At 45.5% G+C, this 25,039-nt stretch overlaps 1 protein-coding gene across 4 annotated transcripts in view; it reads right to left on the reverse strand.

The window, feature by feature from the left end:
- The window catches only part of GJC1 (gap junction protein gamma 1), a 35,678-nt gene extending 12,007 nt beyond the window's left edge, over window positions 1-23,671 (reverse strand). Inside the window, exon 1 of one of the 4 annotated variants that reach the window (XM_081166697.1) lies at window positions 23,303-23,671. The gene's annotated coding sequence lies outside the window, so the exon portion shown is untranslated. Of the gene's footprint in view, window positions 1-17,366; window positions 17,610-22,809; window positions 23,078-23,302 lie in introns of those variants that run through there. The other 3 variants (XM_081166695.1, XM_081166694.1, XM_081166696.1) reach the window with 3 other exon arrangements.
- Between the last annotated feature and the right edge of the window lie 1,368 nt (window positions 23,672-25,039).

Genomic DNA, 25,039 nt, shown 5'->3' on the forward strand with positions numbered 1-25,039 from the left:
GTGTGTTCAGTGCTCGAAATTAGCCAGAGGCCAGGCTCATTTTGCACTTGGCTTTTGACCACTTGCGACCAAGTGAAGATGCTTAGGTGCCGGGATAGTGCCTGAAGGTCCCCACCATCTGGGAATCATTGGATCGGGACTGTTTTCACACACTAAAACCCCACCCCTGTAGAATTCTATCAGTTATATTTTATCTGCACAATCAGAATGAATTTCTGGAACCAAACTGCTTTTCCTGTGCAGCCTGAGCAGGAGGATCAGTCACCATTAAGAAAAAGAGGTCGGAACAGGCCAATATATATGGGGGCTGTCCCTGGATCAAGTGACTTTTCATCTTTTAAGTTCTCAAAGCTCTTAACCTAGCTCAGGGGTCGTCAACCCGCGGCTCCGGAGCCGCATGTGGCTCTTTTACACCTTTGCCGCGGCTCCGGGGCGGATACTAGCGAGGGGAGGAGGTGCATTGTGCGCCCCGACACTCCCCACTGTGGCGGGCGCTGTACTGGCTGTGATGTCGCATGGGGGCGGTGTGTGCGTTAGTCACGCACTGTCCCAACGTCACCTTCCCGCCCGCTGTCAGATCAGAGGGCAGCGGCGCGCATGCTTTAAATGTCACAATGGTTTTGCGGCTCCCACTTTTTTTTTCCTTCGGAAACGGGTCCAAGTGGCTCTTTTTGTCTTAAAGGTTGCAGACCCCTGACCTAGCTCAAGGTTGTCATCTGAACTAGCCTGATGTTTCACTGAGAATCAATCACAGTCATTCTGTCACTTGAAAAACAAGGTTTTAGAGATGTCTGGCCCCAAAATGGAAGCTAGCCGTTCCATTTTGGCGACTGCAACTTTGGTTTAAGGCAGAGTTTTCCAAATTTTTCATGTTGGTGACGACACTTTTTAGACATGCATCATTTCATGACATGGTAATTCAGTTTTACCAGCAAACCGGAGGTTAAACTAACCCCCTTCCAGCCCCGAGAGGAGCACAGGGAGCGTTCATGCGACACACCTACACTCTGCAGTCGATACACGAACATGTCGCGACACACAGTTTGGAAAGCTCTGTTTTAAGGAGCCATTTGGCTCCTAGACTATATATCTGAGTTTCTAACACACAGTTTGTTAAAATATGCACCACAGTCCTGAACCTGGCTAGAGAGCCATTTTCCAGAGTAAGCGCAGCTTCTGGGAGCACCGCACATTTTAAACAGAACCGTTCTTATTTATCTGATGGAGTCCAGATTACCTGTATAGAGTAGAACCTCAGCTTACATTACCCTTGGGTAACGTCAACTTCAGGTTGCAAAAGCCGCAAACCTGGAAGTATTTTTTCGGGTTTCGCTGCTCGCGCATGTGCAGAAGCGCTCTATCGTGCTGCGTGCATGCACAGAACAGGCACCTCCGGTTGCGGAACCCTCAGGATCCAACCAGAGCTCCGGAACGGATCCTGTCCACAACCAGAGGTACCACTGTATATAGAGCATCCATCCTGATTTGCTTGTACAAATTATGTGGCGAGGTTAGAAATCCTCGGCTATTTACTCATCATTCATTCTGATTTGCTTGCAGGATGTTACCCTGTGCTTTCTAGTGCATTTTCCTTATGGCAAAAGTCTCATTCAGTGGGGACAAGCAGATTTGCTGCAGGAGAGCTCCAAATGAACTTTAAGCAGCCTGTATGGGATGTGGGTGGCGCTGTGGGTTAAACCACAGAGCCTAGGACTTGCCGATCAGAAGGTCGGCAGTTCGAATACCCATTACGGGGTGAGCTCACGTTGCTTGGTCCCTGCTCCTGCCAACCTAGCAGTTTGAAAGCACGTCGAAGTGCAAGTAGATAAATAGGTACCACTCCGGTGGAAAGGTAAACAGCGTTTCCGTGCGCTGCTCTGGTTCGCCAGAAGCAGCTTAGTCATGCCGGCCACATGACCTGGAAGCTGTACGCTGGCTCCCTCAGCCAATAAAGTGAGATGAGCGCCACAACCCCAGAGTCGGCCACGACTGGACCTAATGGTCAGGGGTCCCTTTACCTTTAAGCAGCCTGGGTTTGCCAGTATGTGACTGAGTCCCACCCCAAAATAGCGACAGTCTGGAGGTGCTTTGGGAAAGCCCAGGTAAAAGCCAGTTCACACCACAAAACTTGTGCCTCCAGGTCTGTGTGCCTGAATCCTAATTCAAAAATTCTATGCAAGTTTTAAAAACAAAATCTCTCATCTCTGTGCATTGCAGGGGGTTTGGCTAGATGACCCTTTAAGGTCCCTTCGCAACTCTATAAATTCTATGATTCTATGGTTCTTATATAACTGCTGAGTGAGAATTCTGATACATCCTCCCCTTTGCAAATGTTTTCCAAATAACTGGGGTTATTCAAAGCATGCCTTGCCCATCTCATGTGACATGTTGAAAACAGAAGACGAGTTCAAAAAAAGCCACTAATGTCAATGTTGATTTGAAAACGTCTTCTCAAGAGACGTTTTGTTTGACAAGAAGCTTTTGCTCTGCTTGCCTAGTCTGGGCATTTTAACAAGGCATGGCTGATCATCCCCCCCCCATCCTTTTCTGAAGAATCTAAAAACCACTTGTGAAATTATTAGACCTTAGATCTTTGTTCTATGCATAAAACCAAGATGTCAAAATATCTGGGGAAAGAAATCGGGGGGGGGGGGCGGGGCGGGGACGCAGCTATAGATCCACGGGATGTTTTGCTGCAGTCAAAAAAATTTAGTATGTCAACTTAGCTGCCTTTGCTCTTTCATCGAATCCAGGCACACAGATTGTTGGAAGACACAGAAAATTGCATGTCCTGTACTGAAAATTCAAAAGAAGCTTTCCATGATCTCTTGCATGCTCCTACTAGCATGGAAAAGGGAAGGGTATTAAGGAAGGGGGGAAAGCAGCCCATATCACATTTAGCACATCCCATCAGATGTCAAGGACATAAACAACTATCCAACTTTTAGAAGACATCTGAAGGCAGGCCTGTTTAGGGAAGTTTTTAACATTTGGTGTTTTATTGTGTTTTTAACATTTTGCTGGGAGCCGCCCCGTGTGGCTGAGGCAACCCAGTCGAATGGGCAGCAAATAAATAATAAAATTATTATTATTATTATTAGTAGTAGTAGTAGTAATAGTTGTTTGGGAACACTTTTTAGTTACGTTGCAGGAGCCACATTGCTATCAACGGCAATTGTGACTTAAACAAGCCTGGTGTGTTAGGCTTTGCACACAGATAAAATACGTTCTCTGACCTAAAACCTAACCTCTGGACAGTGGTAACTGAGAATAAATCACCCGTAAATATAAAGGTAAAGGACCCCTGGATGGTTAAGTCCAGTCAAAGGAGACTATGGGGTTGCGGCGCTCATCTCGCTTTCAGGACGTGGGAACTGGCCATTGTCCAGACAGCTTTCCGGGTCATGTGGCCAGCATGACTAAACCACTTCTGGTGCAACAGAACACTGTGACAGAAGCCAGAGCGAACGGAAACCTTCCCGCCACAGCAGTACCCTTTTATCTACTTGCACTGGTGTGCTTTCAAACTGCTAGGTTGACAGGAGCTGGGACAGTGCCATCCCAGCTTTGCAACTTAAGAATCATAGAATTCTAGATTTGGAAGGGATCCTGAGGGTCATCTAGTCCAACCTGCGAGGCAGGCATCTCAACTAGATCACCCATGACAGATGGCCATCCAACCTCTGCTTAAAAAACTCCAAAGGAGGAGAGCTCACGGCCTCCCAGGGGAGTCTGTTCAAACAGCTTTTACTGTCAGAAAGTTCTTCCTGTTTAGTCAGAATCTCCCTTCTTGTAACTTGGTTCCATTGGATTGGGTCCTACCCTCCATAGCAGGAGAAAAATGCCCAGTCGGGCATGTGTCTCTACAAGGGTCCTACTCGTGTGTAGGCTGAACTCATGACAACAGAAAGCTTGCTCCATCCTCCCTGGGACAGCCCTTTAGATTTTTGAAGATGGCTATCATATCTCCTCTCAGTCTCCTCTTTACCAGGCTAAACATGCCCAAATTCCCTCAACCATTCCTTATAAGGTTTGGTTTCCAGACCCCTGATCATCTTGGTTGCCCTTGCACTGCAGTAGGATGCTGACTCAGCCATGCTGCTTTCCCAAAAACGTAAAACGTTGCAGTGTATCACCGCACTCTTCCTTTATCTTATCAAATTAAATTTGCAAAAGCAGTTGCAAAAACTGCTCCAGGAATGGTTGCAAAGGTGTTGGTGGGTTTTAGGTAACAGCTTCACAGCCATTTTTACTCCAGTTTAAGCTAAACCCCACTGAAAACATGCCCAAATCCTTTCAGCATAGTTTATCCTGGCACAAAATAAGGTATGTTTATATGGAGATCAGCAGGGGAACTTTCAAAGTGGCTCCACTGCTCTCAAATTGGTACATCTGGCTGCACTCTTTAAAAGAAGAGGAAGATAGAAACACAGTTTAAGAACAAAACGACAAACAAACAAACAAACAGCGGGATTGGGTTGGCTCAGGACTTTTGGGGGGCTAAACCCGCTTTCTTTTGCTCATGTGAAACTGCTTTCGGAAACAGTTTCGCTCGAAGCCCACTCCTTGGGGGAAAAAATCAATAACCTCGCACAAAAGAGCACATTTCACCTATGATTAAATGTGAAGTGTGAATGGGCATGACAGTAGCAGTGGCAAGGCACGCAAACACCCCCCTGCAGGCTTTTTTGAGAGGTCATGCACCAAGGGCTTGGAGTACGCATCCAGACAGCTCCGATGTCAGGAGTGGCTGCTTCTGAAAACCATGAGCCATGACAAGGACCACCGTGACAGACTGGCACACAAACCCACAAAATTTATTCATCTCCTTACTAGTGTGCCTTTGACACACACCTATGTTACATCATTTGCAACCCACCCATGTTCCAAAAGGAAAACGAGAACCAGCCAGTAGGCACTGCCTTAGCGTCTGATTCCCTCCCCCATTGTGCTAATTAAGTACCAACCGTGCATGTACACAAATGTGCACACACTTTGTTTTTCAAATATTTTCCATGCCCTGAAGTGCAGAAAAGCATAGACTCAGGGCCAGGCAACTGAAAATTCTCAGCATACTATTTTTAATGTGGGCTGCTTGCATAGTTTTCCTTTTTTTGCCCCCTTTGCAAATCTGAGGAATCACGGGGGGCGGGGGGGGGGGAATCCGTTCAGGAGTGTGCCAGAAATAGTTACGAGCACAGCCAGAAAATAAAGAAAGCATCAAGGAAGTTCTGGGCATGGGAAGGGGAACAGAACCAAGTCAAGAGTTGATTCACCCATCCCAAAACCAAACCACTTTTTGCAAGCCCAAATGGAGTGTTTTGAAGGCTAATGTCTCCCCTTATTGGATCATCCTTGGATCAGACAAACCCAAATTTACAGGTGGGGAAGGATTGAGACTGGTGTCGTTTAAGCAGGCTTCCTCAAACTCTGCCCTCCAGATGTTTTAAGACTACAATCCCCATCATCCCAGACCACTGGTCCTGCTAGCTGGGGATCATAGGAGTTGTAGGCCAAAAACATCTGGAGGGCCGAGGTTGAGGAAGCCTGCGTTTAAGGGTAACATCATGCGGACTACTCAAATTTAACAGAAATGCAACAGCTGCAAAAGTACAGCAAACTCCAGTGTGGATAAGTCCCAAGAGTGATATATTGATCAGCTGTTTGATTTGGTGGGGTGACAATACTGAAAAACATACAAAGGCCCTTAGGCCCCCTGTAGCGTTAACCGCACAACTACGCCCCCAACTAAAAGCACACACGGCAGAAAAGAAACAGCAAACTTTTGACAAAAAGGCATTGCACAAGATCTCAACCTCTGCTTTCTTTTAAAAGCCTCGTGTTTCTACAGTGGTATCTTGGGTTACAGACGCTTCAGGTTACAGACTCCGCTAACCCAGAAATAGTACCTCGGGTTAAGAACTTTGCTTCAGGATGAGAACAGAAATTGCGTGGTGGCGGCGCGGGAAGCCCCATTAACTAAAGTGGTACCTCAGGTTAAGAACAGTTTCAGGTTAAGAACGGACCTCCGGAATGAATTAAGTTCTTAACCTGAGGTACCACTGTACTGCAATACCCCCCTGAGAGGTAATTCCCTGCTTTGACAGCATGCAGATCTTGGAAGAATGGGTCATCTGAACCGGGCTGTTTATATTCAGACATTCTTTAGCAACTGGTGGAAATAGGTGCCTTTCCGCTGCTATCTAGGAAACCGAGTAAGACCTATTGCACTCCACTGGGGATCAAAGAGGTGCAGACAGATCTCCAACTAAGCATGACAAACTGACCACTAAAACTGCCCAAGGAAAGATGAAATCTGGATTAAATACCTTATCAAAAATTACAGGCTGGCATTTGGAATGGCAGTGGGTGGGCTTGGCAAAACCTTGAAGGATGGACACCACCGATTCCCTAATAAACTCCCAACTGTAACCAATCTCAGACGGTAAAAAAATCGACTTAGGGAGAAGGAAATGGAATAGTGGCGGCAGTTTCCATACTTCCCTAACATACTCTTCTGTCTTCCCATGGTTTCAAGTTGTGCTGGGATCTATCTGACAGGCAAACTTGTGAAGCTACTGCCGTTTCATATAACTTCACTCTACTTTTTTGGCGAGCGCTATCTTAGCATCCCATTTATATTTTCTATCAATCTTTGAATTACTCCTAAAATTATTTTGGCTTCTGGACATTAAGATATTCTGCTTTGTAATACTGAAACGAAACAATATTGATAGCACTAATTAAGTAATACTGTAAAAAACAAAAATTAAAGAAAACCCTGCTGTTTTTCTGGTTACCAACCTATCAGCAACATTTTCAATTAAAAAACAACTTTCAATCCAAAAAGACACCTAGACTATTTAACACACACACACACACACACACACACACACACACACACACACACACGTTGTGCATGTCACCAGAGGAAAAATGGGGGAAATAAATAATGGAAATAAATAATGGAATTGGAATAGTCTACACGAGAGGATCCAGGTGTGTCTTAAATCAGCAGCCCAGATGTGCATTGTAAAAAAAGAACAACTCACAGGCCCCTGATCAATTCAGTACCTCTGGTGTAAAAAGGCAGCAACACTTCACATCAAGTACCCATGCCATGAAACGTCTGGAACAAGCATGAACACAACAGCTGCAGTGCCCAGGTGAGTTTCTGCAGAAGCTTCACTATCTTACCGTGGAACAAATGGATTTTTACAACACGGTATTTAACTCCCGTTTTATGATTTAAGCTTCCTTGAGCACTCTTTCAGGGCTAGTAAAAGAAGTATAATTTGCTTTGAATAAATATACGTCCAGGAAACATAATCCATTTCCACCATGGCACATTACTGCGGTTTCAGCAGATACAGTAATCTGCCACACAGCCATGGGGTGGGTGGGTGGGGTGGGTGTGTCAATCAACGCAGTGGTGAATTTCTATAAAGAAAGGTGTTGGGGGAATCAGGCACGCCTCAAAAGCAGCACACTCTATCTTGGGCACTCTTCCTTCTAAACCCAGGCAGAGGGGAGCAAGCGGGGAACATTCGGACACAAGGGGAAAGACTAAGGCATGGGTAAGCAAACTAGGGGCCGGATCCGGCCCAATTGCCTTCTAAATCCGGCCCGCGGACGATCCAGGAATCAGCATGTTTTTACATGAGCAGAATGTGTCCTTTTATTTAAAATGCATCTCTGGGTTATTTGTGGGGCATAGGAATTCGTTCATTTCCTCCCCCCCAAAAAAAATAGTCCGGCCCCCCACAAGGTCTGAGGGACAGTGGACCGGCCCCCTGCTGAAAAAGTCTGCTGACCCCTGGACTAAGGAATCAAACTCACATCACTGGTAGCAGGCATGCAACCACTCGCTTATCCACTGAAAAGCACCTTATGTGGGGCAGGAATAAAGTGAAGTTTCTATTGCAAACTGAACACATGTCTTGGTGTGAGAGGCAAGCCGCTTTGGGAAGGGGGTATAACCAGGATTAAGATGTTTGCTGGGCAACGCTTTTCAGCCTTTGGAAAAGCAGATGCACTTCTCTTCATTGCTAAATGTCAGGCCTGAGACAGAGCTACTGATAGTTTGCTGAAATTATAGAACCATCAGATTGTAGAGATGGGAAGTACTCTGAGGGTCATCTAGCCCAACCCACTGCAGGAATCTTTTGCCCAATGCGGGGCCCGAACTCACAACCCTGAGATGAAGAGTCTTATGCTTTACTGACTAAGATAAGACTGTGGCCACTTAGTGCCTCCTCCGGTCTACCACACTGCTGTCAGGTTAGTGTTGCATATGAACCCAATACGTTTATCTCCCACAGGCAAACCGCAAGTGGTTAACCATGGAACAAATCTTAGCTATACAGCTTGTGGTTTTGTTTAGAGTGAGATAAATCGCAAACCCAGCTTCTGGTGTGATGGTAAGCCAGTCTATAGCTTAGTTCACATAGTGGGGTAGGAGACCTGAAAATAATGCAAACATATTTCACACCTGGCAACCAATGTGCCCCTTTGGTTTCAGATAGTACATGGGTTGTGGGACGCGGGTGGCGCTGTAGTCTAAACCACTGAGCCTCTTGGGCTTGCCAGTCAGAAGGCTGGCAGTTTGAATCCCTGTGATGGAATGAGCTCCTGTTGCCCTGCCCCAGCTCCTGCCAACCTAGAAGTTCGAAAGCATGACAGTGCAAGTAGATAAATAGGTACCGCTCCAGCGGGAAGGCAAACAGTGTTTCTGTGCACTCTGGTTTCCGTCACGGTTCTCTGTTGCACCAGAAGAAGTTTAGTCCTGGAAAACTGCCTGTGGACAAACACCGACTCCCTTGGCTTCAAGTGAGATGAGCACCGCAACCCCATAGTCACCTTTGACTGGACTTAACCATCTAGGGTCCTTTACCTTTTTTTTACCTAGTACATGGGTAGATGCGTCTAAAAAGCCTGGGACACAAATGTTCATGGCCTTCTAACAGGTATGGTGGCTCATCTACTAGAAGTAATGTATTAAGCATTAACTCTGGAAGCGTATACTCAATTCTGACTGAACTAAGCCTCTTAGAGTAAAAACCTCCCACACCTGCCCACCCCCTGCCCCCCAGAAACAATACTTCCATATTGTCAGGATTCAACCTCAATCAGTTAGCCACAGTCCATCCCCCACAAGCATCTTCAGACACCCGAACAGGACATTCAGCGCCCTCACTTGTTCCGATTTGGTAGAGCTGGGTATCATCCGCATAATGATGAACATCCAGTCTAAACCCCTGATGATCTCTTCCAGCGGCTTCATGTAGATGTCAAAAAGCACAGGGGAGAAGATGGAACCCTGAGGCACCCCACAAGTGAGCGCCCGTTGGTCCGAAAACTTACCCCCCAGCCAGTGTTAGAAACTGAGATATGAAAGCTAGGAGCTAAATGGCACCTTAAACCTAGGTTATGAGCGCAACAACGGAATGTCTAGGTGTGCTTTAATAACAAGAATACAAAGCTGAAAATAAATGAACTGCAGCTAAAATATGATGTTCATTTTTCACATGGGTCTAGTCCTTCCCCTGCCCACCCTCCTAATATTCTTAAGAGGGTCTCTTCTCCAGTCTTCAGAGAGTAGCTGGAAGCTGGGAGGCTGAAAAAGGTCCTCCTTTCCTTCCACTCTGCAGTTTTAATCTGAAATATTAGGCACAGTACTGCGCCCAGAGCTCAGAAACAGCTCACGCGAATGAAATTCCCTGTCGCAAAATGTGCCTAGAACAATGGGAGTTTTGAACACTGCCCCCAACACCACTTTCTGGACACAACCCAGGAGGAAGGAGCGGAACCACTGCGTAACAGTGCCCCCAGCTCCAATAGAAAAGTCCAGAAGGATACCATGGTCAAAAGCCACTGCGAGATGCAGCAGGACCAGAAACAGCTTTCACCTCTTTTCCTTAGTCTGCAAGAGATCAATGACCAGCATGATCAAGATGGATTCAGTCCCATGACGGGGCCTGAGTCCCGATTGGAAGGGATCCAAAGGGTTCGCATGCTCCAGGCATGCCTGGAGTTGTTCAGCAACCACCCGCTCAATCACCTTGCCCAGGAATGGAAGATTTGAGGCTGGGCGATAATTGGCCATAGTGGCCAGGACCAAAAATATTTTTTTTAAGAAGCGGTTTAATAACCGCCTCTTTACAGGGTTCAGGGAAAACTCCCTTGAAGAGGGAGGCATTCACCACCCCGCAGAGCCCATTGCCCAGCCCTTCCCAGCTTGCTTTTATGAGGCAGGATGGGCAAGGATCAAGGAGAGAGGTGGTCAGTTTCAGTCGCCCAAGCAGCCTGTCCACATCCTCATAGGTAACAGGTTGAAACTGATCCCATTCAACCTGACTCAGACAAGAGCTCTGGCACCTCAACCATGCTACTATGGTGGAGACTATTCCTTCTTCCAAATCTGAGCGATTTTATCTGCAAAAAACCTTTGCAAAATAATTACAGGAGATCCCCACCAACCCTGATGTCGAAGGTGTTAAGACTATGAACCACCTGAAAGTATATCCTGGAACTGTTTTCCACAGGTGCAGCAGAGGTGGCAAAGAGGATCGCTATCACCACATGGTGGGTTTTACGTTGAGCTCTAACCTGTGTTTGGTCCTTTTTGGAATGAGTTTTTAATGCTATGAGCATTAATCAGGACTAGACAAATTATGTGCACACCCACACAATCCACAAATGCACAATCCACAAAATCACAAAATGGTTTCTACATGCACAAGAGGGAGGGAGAATATTGTATCGTGAATCCGAGAACACACACAAACTCCAAAGCCATAACCCATCACATCCCCAGTGGAGGCCTGGAAAAAACATGCTCAACAAGCCTTGTGTATCCACAGGTGTGGCCCAGTGCCCGTGTGACACTGTACCGCATTTATATGCCCTATTTGAATCAGGGAAAGTAGCAGCAAACCGACCAGATGTTTTTGCGTATACACAAGAGATACCCCTAGCATGTAACAGTAAGCTTTGAGACAGCTTGTGTGGTTTAGCAGAGAGAGCTACTGAACAAGTAGTAGTCTGAAAAACTACGGTGCCTATGGGGATCTCAGAAACTCAATGGGATCCCACACAGAAAGCAAACTAGCGCACTCAACGGGACTTGGGTATATACAGCTGTTGGGGCAAATATTTAAATCTGTAAGAGCCCTCCTAGATCAGACCAAGAGATGGCCTAATCCAGCATCTTTCTTCTGGCATCGGCTAGCCAAATACTTCCAAGAAGCTCTCAAGTATCCAAGCAATATTCATACCCTATTGTCTGCCCCAGGACCAAAGAGACTGCATTTGCTTATCATGACAAACTGCTTGGGGGGGGGGGAGAGCCATTCTCCATGCATTTGTCTAATCCCCTTTTAAATCCACCTAAGTCTATGGCAAAAGGGTGGCGCTGTGGTCTAAACCACTGATCGGGCTTACCGATCAGAAGGTCGGCAGTTCGAATCCCCACAACAGGGTGAGCTCCCGTTGCTCTGTCCCAGCTCCTGCCAACCTAGCAGTTCGAAAGCACACCAAAAGTGCAAGTAGATAAATAGGTACCGCTCCGGCGGGAAGGTAAACGGCGTTTCCATGCGCTGCTGTGGTATCGCCAGAAGCGGCTTAGTCATGCTGGCCACATGACCTGGAAGCTGTATGCCGGCTCCCTCGGCCAGTAAAGCGAGATGAGCGCCACAACCCCAGAGTCATCAGCGACAGGACCTAACAGTCAGGGGTCCCTTTACCTTTAAGTCTATGGCCACCACTATACCTTGTGGCAGGGAATTCCATAAATTATGTATTGTGGGAAGATGCACGGTCCTTTTCAATTTACTGCCAATCTCACTGGGTTTCTACGTTCCATACTAGGATCAGAATAATGTTTTCTCTTTATATATTTTCATATTATGCGCGGTTTTCATTCATGTTATGTGTGATCTCTATCATATCCTTATTTTGCCATCTCCCCTCCAACTAAATAAAAAACCCCAGATTTGAACTTTTTTTGCCTCTTATGTCCCCAAATATACCATTTATAATCTATGAATGATCTATGAAGAGATACACACCATCCATGATGTATGGAAGTGAGAGCTGGACCATAAAGAAGGCTGATCGCCGAAGAATTGATGCTTCTGAATTATGGTGTTGGAGGAGACTCTTGAGAGTCCCATGGACTGCAAGAAGATCAAACCTATCCATTCTGAAGGAAATCAGCCCTGAGCGCTCACTGGAAGGACAGATCGTGAAGCTGAGGCTCCAATACTTTGGCCACCTCATGAGAAGAGAAGACTCCCTGGTAAAGACCCTGATGTTGGGAAAGATTAAGGGCACAAGGAGAAGGGGACGACAGAGGACGAGATGGTTGGACAGTGTTCTCTTTTTAACCTTTTTTTTTTTTTACTTTTTATGTATTTTGTCTTTGTATTTTTGTATCTCTTCTTCTTCTTCCAGCATGAGTTTGACCAAACTGCGGGATGCAGTGGAAGATAGGAGTGCCTGGAGTGCTCTGGTCCATGGGGTCACGAAGAGTCGGACACGACTAAACGACTAAACAACAGCAGCATAGGTTTAAAGATACGTGGGTCTTCCTTCAACTTACCCACGACTTCCAAATTATTTTTAATCTCAAAGGATGTATTTGTTTTCAGAAGGTTTAAACGCACCTCTCTACCTGCAGCACAAGAGTCAGTTCAAGGGGAGCAGGTGGCAGTGCCACAATGATGGTATGTCCACCATTTTGGCGTGGTTACGAGCAGCAAACCAATGTTCACAAGCCAAAGTGGGGAGGTGAGTTAAACTGGCACAAGAACACTCATTCTGAGAGTATTTTGAAGCATCTGTTTGAGTTTAAGCAAATAAAACATTTTGCAGCCCAGTGACTCCATAGGGAAATGCCTCTTGCATCAACTCATCCGATTCAAATTTTCCATTGCATTTCAACTTACATACATGCATAACCCCTACACCCCCCCTCTTCCTATTTATTTATAGCTTGGGAAGGAAGCCCCAATTAATCTCACAGACTCACAGGGTCCACATACACTTAATTAACAGCACAGTAAAGTTAACAGTCTAGCAGGCAGGGATGTGAGCATTTCCGATTTCACAAATCGGTACTGGGCACAGAATTCAGGACCCCAAGACTAACTGGCGTCCTTTTCCTTTTCTCTGCCTTGGTTTAAGGAACTCAGCTGCCAGTGCAAAACTCTCTGAAGGCAGATTTCAAACCAATGTGAGCAATGCCAGGTAATATCCCAAAAGCCAGTCCTGGGGGTAAGTGGGGGGCCGGCTGGGTCTTCAGCACAGCTCTAACGCCCCACTAAGTAGATCTGGCAAATTTGCTAACTACATATCCTTTATACAAGTCACAGAATTAAGCTTTTTGTGGAGCAGAATTTGGGAGATCTTGGTGCCATTTCCTACCCTACGAAGTATACACTGAGGAATACAACAAGGACGTATCCCTCGGGAAATTGTTATAAAGAGGTGAACAGTCAACCCCAGCGTTGACTGTTCTCGCAAATAATCTTATTCCGTAGGAAAACACTGAAATGTACATGGGAAAAACCACTTATCTTTGCTGATGGAAATGCTGGATTTCAATAGTGCCACACCACACATTTCCTCCCACCCCATGCACTACTGGGGAGACATGTGGGAATGCTTTTAGGTCAGCAGTAGCCCCTCTTTCCAAAAAGGTGCATTTAAGCCCTCTGTGATGGGCAAATGGGCCTCAAGCAATTATTATTGCCAAGACTCCTACGGAATCCTCTCGTAGGAATCCGGTCCTATTATTTAATTAGTTCTTCAAATGAATTACTTTGAAATTCAGCATATGGATTTCAAATTTAGCCAATTAAAGGCAGCCCTGTATAGGGAAAGTTTTTTTAATTATGTTAGATGTTTTATTGTGCACTTATAATTGTTGGAAGCCGCCCAAAAGTGGCTGGGGCAACCCAGTCGGATGGGTGGGGTATAAAGAATAAAATTATTACAGTGGTACCTCAGGTTACATACGCTTCAGGTTACATATGCTTCAGGTTACAGACTCTGCTAACCCAGAAATAGTGCTTCAGGTTAAGAACTTTGCTTCAGGTTGGGAACAGAAATCAGGCTCCGGCGGCGTGGCGGCAGCAGGAGGCCTCATTAGCTAAAGTGGTGCTTCAGGTTAAGAACCGTTTCAGGTTAAGTATGGACCTCCGGAACGAATTAAGTACTTAACCTGAGGTACCACTGTATTATAATTTCTACAGAAAACAACATTTCCAGTCACTTGGGGAAAGCACTGCTTAGCAGGACTTTAGTCACCCCTTGGTTCAAAAAACTTCACATAACATTGCAAAACAGCATTCCTTACAGCGGAATCATCCTGACGGGAGTTCGAAATGTCGTTCTTTTTGACGAGGAAGACTGTGGGAAGAAGAGGAAGGTCAAAGAGGGAGGAAGGGGGCAGCCTGAGATAATGAGCCATTCATAAGGAAAGGGTAACGGACATTGTAGCTTCATGCAAAGATGATGCAACGGCCGTCCTACTCAAGTGGTCAGCACTAAATCCAGCCACTCATCCCCTGACAAGAGACCATTGAGCCTCTGTGACACACACAAGCACTATGAAAAGAAGCAGAGTTCCTGGTATAGCTTAGCTATAGATTACCAATACAGCCTGGTGTGATTCTAGCGAACTTTGATCCACCGGTTTTGACTGATGTTCTGGTTTCATCTTTATGGGATTAGCTGCTGCGTTAGTTTCTCCTTTTATGTGATGATGTTTTACTGCTTTATTCTACCCTGATTTCCATTTTTATAGCTTTCAAATCCCTGACGGTATTTTATTTGTTAACTGCTTTGAACTTTTTTTGAAAAGTGGGGTGGGAGTGTTTTAAATGAATGAATGAAATTGGGACACTTGGTACCACTCGCTCTGCAATATAGCTGTAAAAACTATGCTTGATTTGAGATTTCAACAAGGACTAGAACCAACAGACGTTGGCATTCCCTTACGACGTATAGAGCGGAACCATGATTTTCAAGACAGTCCTCACCTCAAGCCTGACAAATCTGGAACTATGCTTGATGATAGTCTCTACTTGGGCTTTTGTTATTTTAACTCATGTGCAACTACTTAATTCTATGTCTGTCAGCCTGGATAGCTCAGTTGTTTGGAGTGCGGTGCTGACGACGCCAAGGTTGCAGGTTCAATCCCCATATAGGACAGCTGCATTTTCCCTCAGGGTCCCTTCCAACTCTATGGTTCTACATGCCTATTGTTTTTCATCTTTTAATTTTTGTATGTTTTCGTAATTGGTTATCTCCATTTTATATACATTTTTAAATGAAATAATAATCATAAACTTTACCCTCCCCCAAAATATGAATGAATAAAATAGGTGAAAGGCTTAAAATTCTCTACCACCCCAAAGGGCAAGACTAGATCTAATGGACTTCAACGGACATTAGAATAAACATTTTAATGTTTAAGAGCGGTTCAAGAAAAGAACTCAGCTGGGGGAGTGCGCTTGTTTGCTGGAGATCTTCAAACAGAGGTTGGAAAGACGTCTGTTGGAGGAACCTTTGTTCTGAGCAAGGGATTGGACTATGACAGTCCAACATGCTCTGTCCGACTCTATGCTTCTAAAAACATTAATATCTGTGAAAGTTCCGACTTTGGAATGGTGCCTACCAGTAGGTGCATCCACAAAACACAGTCTCAACTCATTCCATCCCACCTACCCCAAATCCCGATTGCAAATGCTGTTTCATCATATGGAGAAGGAGGAAGGATCTCCCACAACCTGGATGCCACACAGTTCCCCTAACCTAGATCCCAAGTTTGGACCCCCCTGCATTGATATCCTGAACCCACATAGTCCAAGGAGTACAACAGGTGGCAGTTTCATTCCTTATTGGGCAAAGCACTCAAGTTACTGCGTCTCCCAAGGTGCACACATCAAATCTACTACATAGCTAGCTGGACATCTACTCTTTAGGTCTGTGCGCTGAACTCGTGCCTTAGGTATAACGAAGTGCCTATGGTACATCAAGTTTTGTTCAGCAATCTTAACTAAGCCCCACCGAAAAGGAACTGTGGTGGTACTACCAAACCCCACGCCGAGCTCACCCAGAACAACAAAGTTTGCACAAAAACATTATTTAGTAATACGCAAAATTAACCTCCAAGAGGGGACAAAAATGAACGCAGCACCTCATGGACTGGGGTGGGAGGGACTGAAAACGTTTTAGAGGCTAAGATTTGGTTCTAGGCTCACTCATGCTTAGAGATGACCCATCAAGTAACTGGATGATCTTGACAAATGGAGAGCTGGGACGCTAACGGCAAAAAAGAAATTAATCCAAGGCCAAATGTGAAATATTCCACATTTTGAAATCTTAGAAAAGTAGCAGCAGAAGGACGAGTGTGGTAGGACTGGAAAAGAGCCACTGATTTACTGAATCATGAACCTTTGTGGACAGGAAATACTTCTTCAGATGTGCGGAGCAGCCTGAGGAAGTGGTGAATACTCCTGAGCAACAGTGGAAGTTCAGCTGTGTGCCAAAGGTAGCAGGAATGCAAAATACAAGAATACTTAGCATGGTTACAACATACAATGCATGCATCAAAAACCCCCCAAAAAAACAAAAACAAAACAAAACAAAAACCAAGATATAGTCTACACAATACATCACCCAAAGGGTTAGGTTGTATAGCAAACATTAAAACAATTCCATGGCACCATAAAACCAAATGGAGTATGTAACCAGTCATTTGCTATTTCAAATCCTTAGAAGTGTGGGCAAATTTGCAAGCAAAATGCAGTTCTGCAGCTTTTACTCAGTTGACCTTCTATATTTGTTTGGATCTTCCCCAAACTATCAGGCTACCAAATACACGTGTACATGACAATTTAATGGGTATTTATAGTTTTATCTTCTTTAAAAAATTGAAACCCTCTTGCCTATGCTAAGCTGAAAAACCCCAACAACCGTTTTCAAAAGGTGAAGATTTATCATAAATCAGGAAGGAATAATGCAATGCTGTTAATCTCCATCCCTTCTACTCTCCGTATGCCTCCCAAAACACTTTAATTCAATTAAAGATTTTGTATCAGTGGGTTCAAACCGACAAAGTTTACAGCTGCAATGTTCCCTCTGTCGAAACCCCCTGGGGAAAAAACCTACAAATCGATATCCTGTTCACACCTAGAACTTGAACTTATTTTTTTTTCCTTTTCAAAAAACGAAACTCCCATATCTGTTCTTGAAAGCCAAGCTCACTCGAAAGATCCAAAGTTTTCCCCCCATTAATGGATGCTTCTTTTGTTGAAAGGACGAGTCTGTGTCTGCATGCATCTGGCGCAAATACTTACCGTCTCCAGCCGTTTCCAGGAGGGGGGGAAACCAGCTCAAGCCAAGGAGGCATCGAGAGATATGGGACGTAAAAGGACAATGAAGCAAGACAAACATCGGAACGCTTCTAAATGTGGCAGAATCGTCATTAGGACAACAGGCATTCCCAGGGAAGCCAAACGCTTTCCGTGCTCATGAGAAAACAAGTTTTGACAGCGGAAGAAAGACGTTCCAGGGTCGCTATTGTTTGAGGCAACCCGGCACAGCCCTTTTCTCCTCCCCCTATTACAGGGCATAAACATTATATGCATCTAGACCGCTCAGCGGGGGTGACGCGAAGCTGTCTTTCACGGAGGCAGATTATGAGTAACAACAAACTGAAACGTGTCTGTACCAACCCCTTTGCATTCATAGCCTCGCAATCTTCCCCCAGCCTACCGGGTGAGATGATTGTGTTACGGAAAGAGTTTGGGGTAGTAAAATATCTCCTTCATCTCCCCCCCCCTGCAATTAAAGGAAACACCCCTCATTTGCTCAGTCCAGACACAGCTATCACAGCCAAGAACCACAACAGAAAACATCAAGACAGAAATTCCAGGGAGACAAAGGCTGCAATCCTAAGCGCATTTACTAGGAAGTTAAGTCTCACTGAAACTCGGTGAGATTCACTTCCTACGATACACGTTCTAAACATAAGGAGCCATATAACGCCTGATCTATTTGGGGTACACAAAATCTGTTTATAGAAAATAAATCCTGGCTGTTTCTCTGTTTTGTGGTACATTCATTCATTCATTCTACTATTAATTTAATTTATATACCACCCTATACCAGGGGTCTCAAGGCGGCTTACAGAACGCTGCATTAATAAAAATAAAAAATAAGCTATTTAGTACTGAATAACCCCCTTGACCACTTAATGGCTTTGCACATGAAAGGGAAATGTAATAGGTTACTGATCCTAAGGTTTACATCAGGGGTCAGGAACCTTTTCCAGCCGTGGGCCAGTCCACCGTCCCTCAGACCTTGTGGGGGGCCGGACTATATTTTTGGGGAAAAAATTGAACGAATTCCTATGCCCCACAAATAACCCAGAGATGCATTTTAAATAAAAAGACACATTCTACTCATGTAAAAACATGCTGATTTCCAGACCATCCATAGGCCAGATTGAGAAGGCAATTGGGCCGGATCCGGCCCCCAGGCCTTAGGTTGCCTACCCCTGTTTTTACATGAATACACAGTAACGGTGGCACTACAGAGGACCTTGGTTGCCAAGCCAGATTGCGCTGGCACAGAGCCTTCAAATTCAACAGTTGCACAGACAATATACGAACTTTACCTGAAAGCCAACTCAAGAGTGTCACACGGATGGATGCCTGGCTGCCTTTGCAATACGTAACTACTGTGAGTGTGGATCTTATGACTCCCAAATTTATTAAAGAGAAGAGGATAACTGACTGGAAATACCCCTTATGACTAGTGCATGACTTAGTCATGAAAAGACTAAGGACTCCTCCACACTTTCCATTAAGTGTAGACCTAGCTGTTCAGTTTTCAGTTTGGTCCGGGACTGGTCACTCCCACTTGAGTTTCTGCCTCGGGTTTTACTTGGGGAAAGACCCCTGCAAACACACCTTTTCCCATTCATTAATTCAGTCCGCTGTTCAGAATGTCTCCACCTCCAGCTCTGCCCACCCATGGCAGCAGGCTTGAGCAAGCACAATTCCCCCCTCAATTAAGGGTGTCTTTGTGCTAAACTTTCATTATTTTAAAAAAAATAATGTTTATTAAAGTTTCACAAACAATGAAAAGTTTCAAAATTTAAACATAAGAAAGACTACAAAAAATGAAAAAATACCAAAAACAAAACACATAAAAATACACAATAAAAAACAGTTAAGAAAAGAAGGTAAGGGAAAAAAGAAAGGAAAGAAAAACAAACAAACAAACAAAAAACAATGCAGAAAATAGATTAGTATTTTCATATCTTGTACTTCATTCACTAGTTTCTTGACCTCCTCACACCTCCCATTTTGTATTCCAGTTCAAATATTAAATTCAGCAAGTCCTTACCCTCTAGCATTTATCTTGACTCAAGATATTAACCTATTATAAATATCAATTTTCCAGTTATCAATCCTTATTTACACTTTCTTAAAAATCTTTTTACCAATACCACTTATTTTCCATCAGACATCGTTTTAACATTCCTTAATTTTACAGTGCTTCTGCAAGTAGTCCTTTGTGCTAAACTTTCAGACCTGCCCACAAGCAAAGCACAAGCAAGCACAGTGAGGGACTGAGTCCATGGCATTTTGGTTTCCTTTTTTGCACTATAACTGGAATTAATGGGGGCAGGGAGTTATACATCTTCAAACTGTTCAGCTTATGGGATTAGTTGCCACGAGGTAAGGGTAACTGATAGTTGTCAGCTTAGAAAGCTTCGAGGGAAGATCAGAAGGTATGATTGCTAGCTGCTATTAACCGTGATCTCGAAATGGTCGAACTGTAGACATAGAAGGGACACCAAGGCATCTAGTCCAACCACCTGCAAGGCAGGAATCTTAACTAGATCATCCATGACAGATGGTCACCCAACCTTTGCTTAAGAGCCTCCAATGAAAGCTCACAACCTAGGGTTGCCATTTCTCAAAAAGTGAAAATCCGGACACAAAAGCTGTTGGGTCTTTTTGTTTGTTTTGGAGGGGGGCTTTTTTGGAGGAGCTTTTTAAAGTTTTGCCCAAAGTACTGCAAGATCTCAAACAAAAATGAAGTTTTTGAGCTATTTTTAAGGGAATTCACAAAAATCTACACTTCCAACATGGGTTGCCATACATCCAGATTTTTCCCAGACATTTCAGTGATTTCCGCCCGGAAAAGGTTTCCAACAGCTGAACCCCTGCAATATCTGGAAAATTCTGGACGTATGGCAACCCTATTACAACCTCCAAAGGAGTCTGTTCCACTTTCAAACAGCTCTTACTATCAGAAAGTTCTTCCTGATGTTTAGCTGTAATCTCTTTTTTTTTTTGTAACTTGAAGCCACTGGATCAGGCCCTAGCCTCCAGAACAGTAGAAAACACTCTTGCTTCATCCTCCATGCGACAGCCCTTTAGATATTTGAAGACAGCTATCCTATCACCTCTCAGTCTCCTCTTTAGGAGGCTAAACACACCCAATTCCTTCAACCATTCCTCATAAGGCTTGGTTTCAAGACCCTCAATCATCTCAGTCAGCCTCCTCTGCACATGTTCCAGCTTGTTAATATCCTTCTTAAATGGTGGTGCCCAGTTGGGTGGGGTCAACTGTGGAAGAGAGGCCTGTTGCCTTCCTACTCTGCTTGTGGCCTTCCTTCCCAGAGGCATCGAGGTGGGCCCTGAGTCTCTCTCAGCAAGCCTGTCCATCCAACTCTTCCTATTATGTCCCCATACACCAGTGGTTCTCGAAGGGTGTGGTGTGCCAAATTGGCGTGGCAGGAGAGTATGGCAAATGTGGTGGGAAGATCCAAGGACAATCAAAGAAACATTTAAACATTTCAGTTCCCTATAGTACAGCACATATGCCCAGTATGGATTGGTATCTTTTCAAAATATATTTTCCAACCAATATGGAAGATCAGAAAAAAACAAAGGCTTCTTTGTGTTGATGAGGAGATTAGCGTTGGGTTTGTCTCAAATTAAACCTAGTATAAATGAGATTACCTGGCAAAAAGAAGCTCACACCTCTAATTAGTTTGTACTTAAGGTACGGATGTAAGAGGCTTGTTTATAATCATACTTTGGGAATGATTCATGTTCTTATGTATTATTATTATTCATTCAATTTATAGACTGCCCTTTATCAGAAGATCCCAGGGCGATGTGCAACATTAAAAACACACTGCAGAACATCAGTGATAAAAACATAATGACAGACAGCCTAATACAGTAGTAAAATAATCTTCATAACAACAGTCCACTTCTCCACACTGTCACAGGCCAGAGATTATTTCATAGCCATAGGCCAGGGTGAAGAGGAATGTTCCTGCCTGGTGCCTAAAGACTTCTTGTGATGGTGCCATCCCACAATTGGAATGTCGCTGCCTTGTTTTACGTTTTCGGTATGCCCCATGGTCCTATTATAAAATTGTTATGCTCTATGCCAGGCATGGCCAAACTTGGCCCTCCAGCTGTTTGGGGACTACAACTCCCATCATCCCTAGCTAACAGGACCAGTGGTCAGGGATTATGGGAATTGTAGTCGTGGGTGGCGCTGTGGGTTAAACCAGAGCCTAGGACTTGCCGATCAGAAGGTCGGCGGTTTGAATCCCCACGACAGGGTGAGCTCCCGCTGCTTGGTCCCTGCTCCTGCCAACCTAGCAGTTCGAAAGCACGTCAAAGTGCAAGTAGATAAATAGGTACCGTTCCGGCGGGAAGGTAAACGGCGTTTCCGTGCGCTGCTGTGGTTCTCCAGAAGTGGCTTAGTCATGCTGGCCACATGATCCGGAAGCTGTACGCCGGCTCCCTCGGCCAATAAAGCGAGATGAGCGCCGCAACCCCAGAGTTGGTCACGACTGGACCTAATGGTCAGGGCTCCCTTTACCTTTACCTTAGTCCCAAAACAGCTGGAGGGCCAAGTTTGCCTATGCCTGCTATCTATCTTTCTATCTATCTATCTATCTATCAATCAAAGCCCTGCTAGGAGTTGCTCCTTTTTGCTTTTCAATGCATTTCTTACCAATGATAATAATAATCAGTTTGGTGTGAGCCTTATTTCTGAAAGTGTGGCCCAGAGGAGAAAGTTTGAGAACCACTGCCATCCACTAGGCACAGCTTGGGGGCCCAGCTAATCACATCACCTGCGTCCTTGCTCACCTGTGGGCCCAACCTCTTCACGCTCCCTCCCTCCTACCAACTGATGCCCTCAATAATAATAATAATAATAATTATTATTATTATTATTATTTCTTTTTCGCCATATCCTGTTTTGCGTCTAATTTTCTCGCAGCAGCCGACGGTACGGGTAGTTGGAGGAGCATGCTGTGAGCGCGCAGCCTAAAAGGTGGGCGACTTGCAGCCGCCACCCCAGCCCCTCTTTCTCCTTGCCCTCCGGCCACTCCGGGACCTTTGCCCTCGACCAACCCCACTGCCCCCGCCTCCCCCCTCAAGGAAAGAAGCCAAGCGCCGACGAGGCCTGCCCAAGCGGCCATTCCCAAGGTGTCCCCCCTCAGCGCCTCGGCGTTTCTCCCGTGCGCCCGGCGGTCCCTTCCCGCCGCGCCTCCGCGTTTGGGCGCTTACCCAAAAAAATGCCCCCCAATAACTCACCACGAACCCCCCCCCCGAGACCCTCGAAAGCTCACCTCTATGAGGAGAGGATTCAGCCCCCTCACGTCCACATTTCAAGCCCCGCTGCCACCCCGGGACTCCCCACAAACGGAAACCCCCCCGCCGCCCCCAAGAAACCTTTCCTCTCGCTCCTTACCTATTTGCGCGCGCGCTGCCCCCATAACTCGCCGCCCCGCTGGACTCACCCGCCTTCCTCAGGCCATTTCCCCCTCGTGAGGGGGATGGCGGGTCCGCTCCGGGTCCTGAGGGGGCGAACCCCAGCCCCGCTCTTGGCAGCCTCTCGTGGCTGTTCAGGAGACGGCGAGCCGGATACGACCGTCGGGATTTCCCCCTCCCCTTCTCCCTCTCTCTCCACCTCCCAGGAGAAGGAGCAAAGGGAGGGGGTAGCAAAAGCATCCCGTCCCCCCTCCCTCCTTCCGCCCCCCTTGCAACAGCGTCATTTATGGAGCCTCTCGCAAAAGAATGAAACGTTAAAACATTTGCAAAACCCGAATAAGTGGTTGCCTTCGCTCTTCTTCTTCTCCTTTCCCTCCCTCGCCCGCGCACAGAGCGGCGCGACTCGCGAGCAGCGTGGCTTTTGCAAAACGCCGTGCAATTGCCTGGCACGCGCGGGACGAATTGCAACCGACCTGCTACTATCGACGCTTCTTTTGGTTTTGCAAACTTGAAAACTCAATCGATCTACACTCATTTGCAGCAGCCGTGCTCTGGAAGGGTTTGGCCAGCTCGCAAAGACGCACAGGTGCAAGCATTGTCCCATTATGATCACGGCCGACTCCTTTCCTCGTGCCATTACAGAAGAGGGAAAAAGGACGCCTTTTAAAATTGCAAACGATTATTGATATCATTGCTAGATTTTGGATAGCAAAAAAGACGCGTTGTGAAAGTTGCAAAAGCTCCACCTCCTTTGCTGAGCTCCCGCCCCATATTATTGGAACTGCAAAACGCGTTTATTTGAATGGCTTCCGACCAGACAACGCAAATAAAGACGCGTTGCAATCAGTATGTCCTGCACCACTGATGCCCACAGCCAAAGACAAGCGCTATAATGCATCGCTCGCTCATACTGGATCTGCTACATACTTAGGGAGGAGGAAAGTGTTGCTGAACAACATCTGCAGCAGCAAAATGCATCTAGAATGCCGACGCAAAACAAACATGAAATTTGCACCTACTTCTTGTGCTTGCCTGGTGCTTTCTGAGCAAGCACAGCTGTCCGATACACAGAAATTTAAACATTCAGTCCTGTATAGAGTTACAAGCACGGAATTCAAAGCACACTTTTATTGTTGCTGGTTTACAGCCAATGCGCACTCTACAAATCCAAAATGCAAGCACCGGGTCATCTGGAGCTTCAGCCTCAAAAGTAGAAATAACTACTCAGTAAATGTCTAATCCGCATTATGTGAAGGCAGAATGCCAATTGCCTGGAATTTGCACACCAAGGTGTACAACTCTGGTTTGCATCCTAAAAAGCAACTGTGCAATGTGTGGAATTTTGCATACCCTGAATGCCGATTGTACAGAACTGACAGCCTTTATGCCAGGCACAGGCAAACTCCCCCCCCCCCCGATGTTTTGGGACTACAGTTCCCATCATCCCTGACCATTGGTCCTGTTGGGGATGATGGGAGTTGTGGTCCCAAAACATCTGGAGGGCTGAGTTTGCCTATGCCTGATCATAGCTGTCAACTTACAGATTTGAAAATAAGGGACCAGCAGCCTCGAAAATAAGGGATCAGCAGCCAAAATAAGGGATCAACAATTACTTTGATAAAATACATATTTTGTTGCATGCAAATGGCTTTAGATACCTATTAGGTCCATAAATTACCATATAGCATATATTCAACACAAAAAAGCAACAATTTGTTGTTTACAAAGGACAGCTGGACATAGAAAGGGCCCCATTACCTTCAGTAGCTTATTTAAGGGACATCATCAATAAGGGACAGCAGCGGGACATGGCGCTGAGATAAGGGACTGTCCCGCCAAATAAGGGACGCTTGACAGCTATGTGCCTGCTTTATGCTCAATGCATATTACATAGCTAAAATGCCAGCATTTCTCTGCTAAAAAGACCATTATATTTTGCATAACCATACCCATGCCCCAGCGCATGCAGTTTGCATGCTCAGATACTCCACCAGTAGATTTCAGCATAGGGGAATTTTGCACACTTGCGTCCTCCGATTTGGATTTGCAACTGACAATCCCGGGTGGCTGGCATTTAAAACGGCAGAATTCTATTCTGTAGCATTTAGAAAAACCGTAGCTTATCAGAAACCCGTGTCCTGATTAAACCCCTTGTTCCTTTTGCCCCCTCCTCTTGGATGCTTCATCACATCCAGCATCCCATCTTAATT

This window comes from Podarcis bocagei (assembly GCF_964188305.1).
Source record: "Podarcis bocagei genome assembly, chromosome: 13".
Lineage (NCBI taxonomy): Eukaryota > Metazoa > Chordata > Lepidosauria > Squamata > Lacertidae > Podarcis > Podarcis bocagei.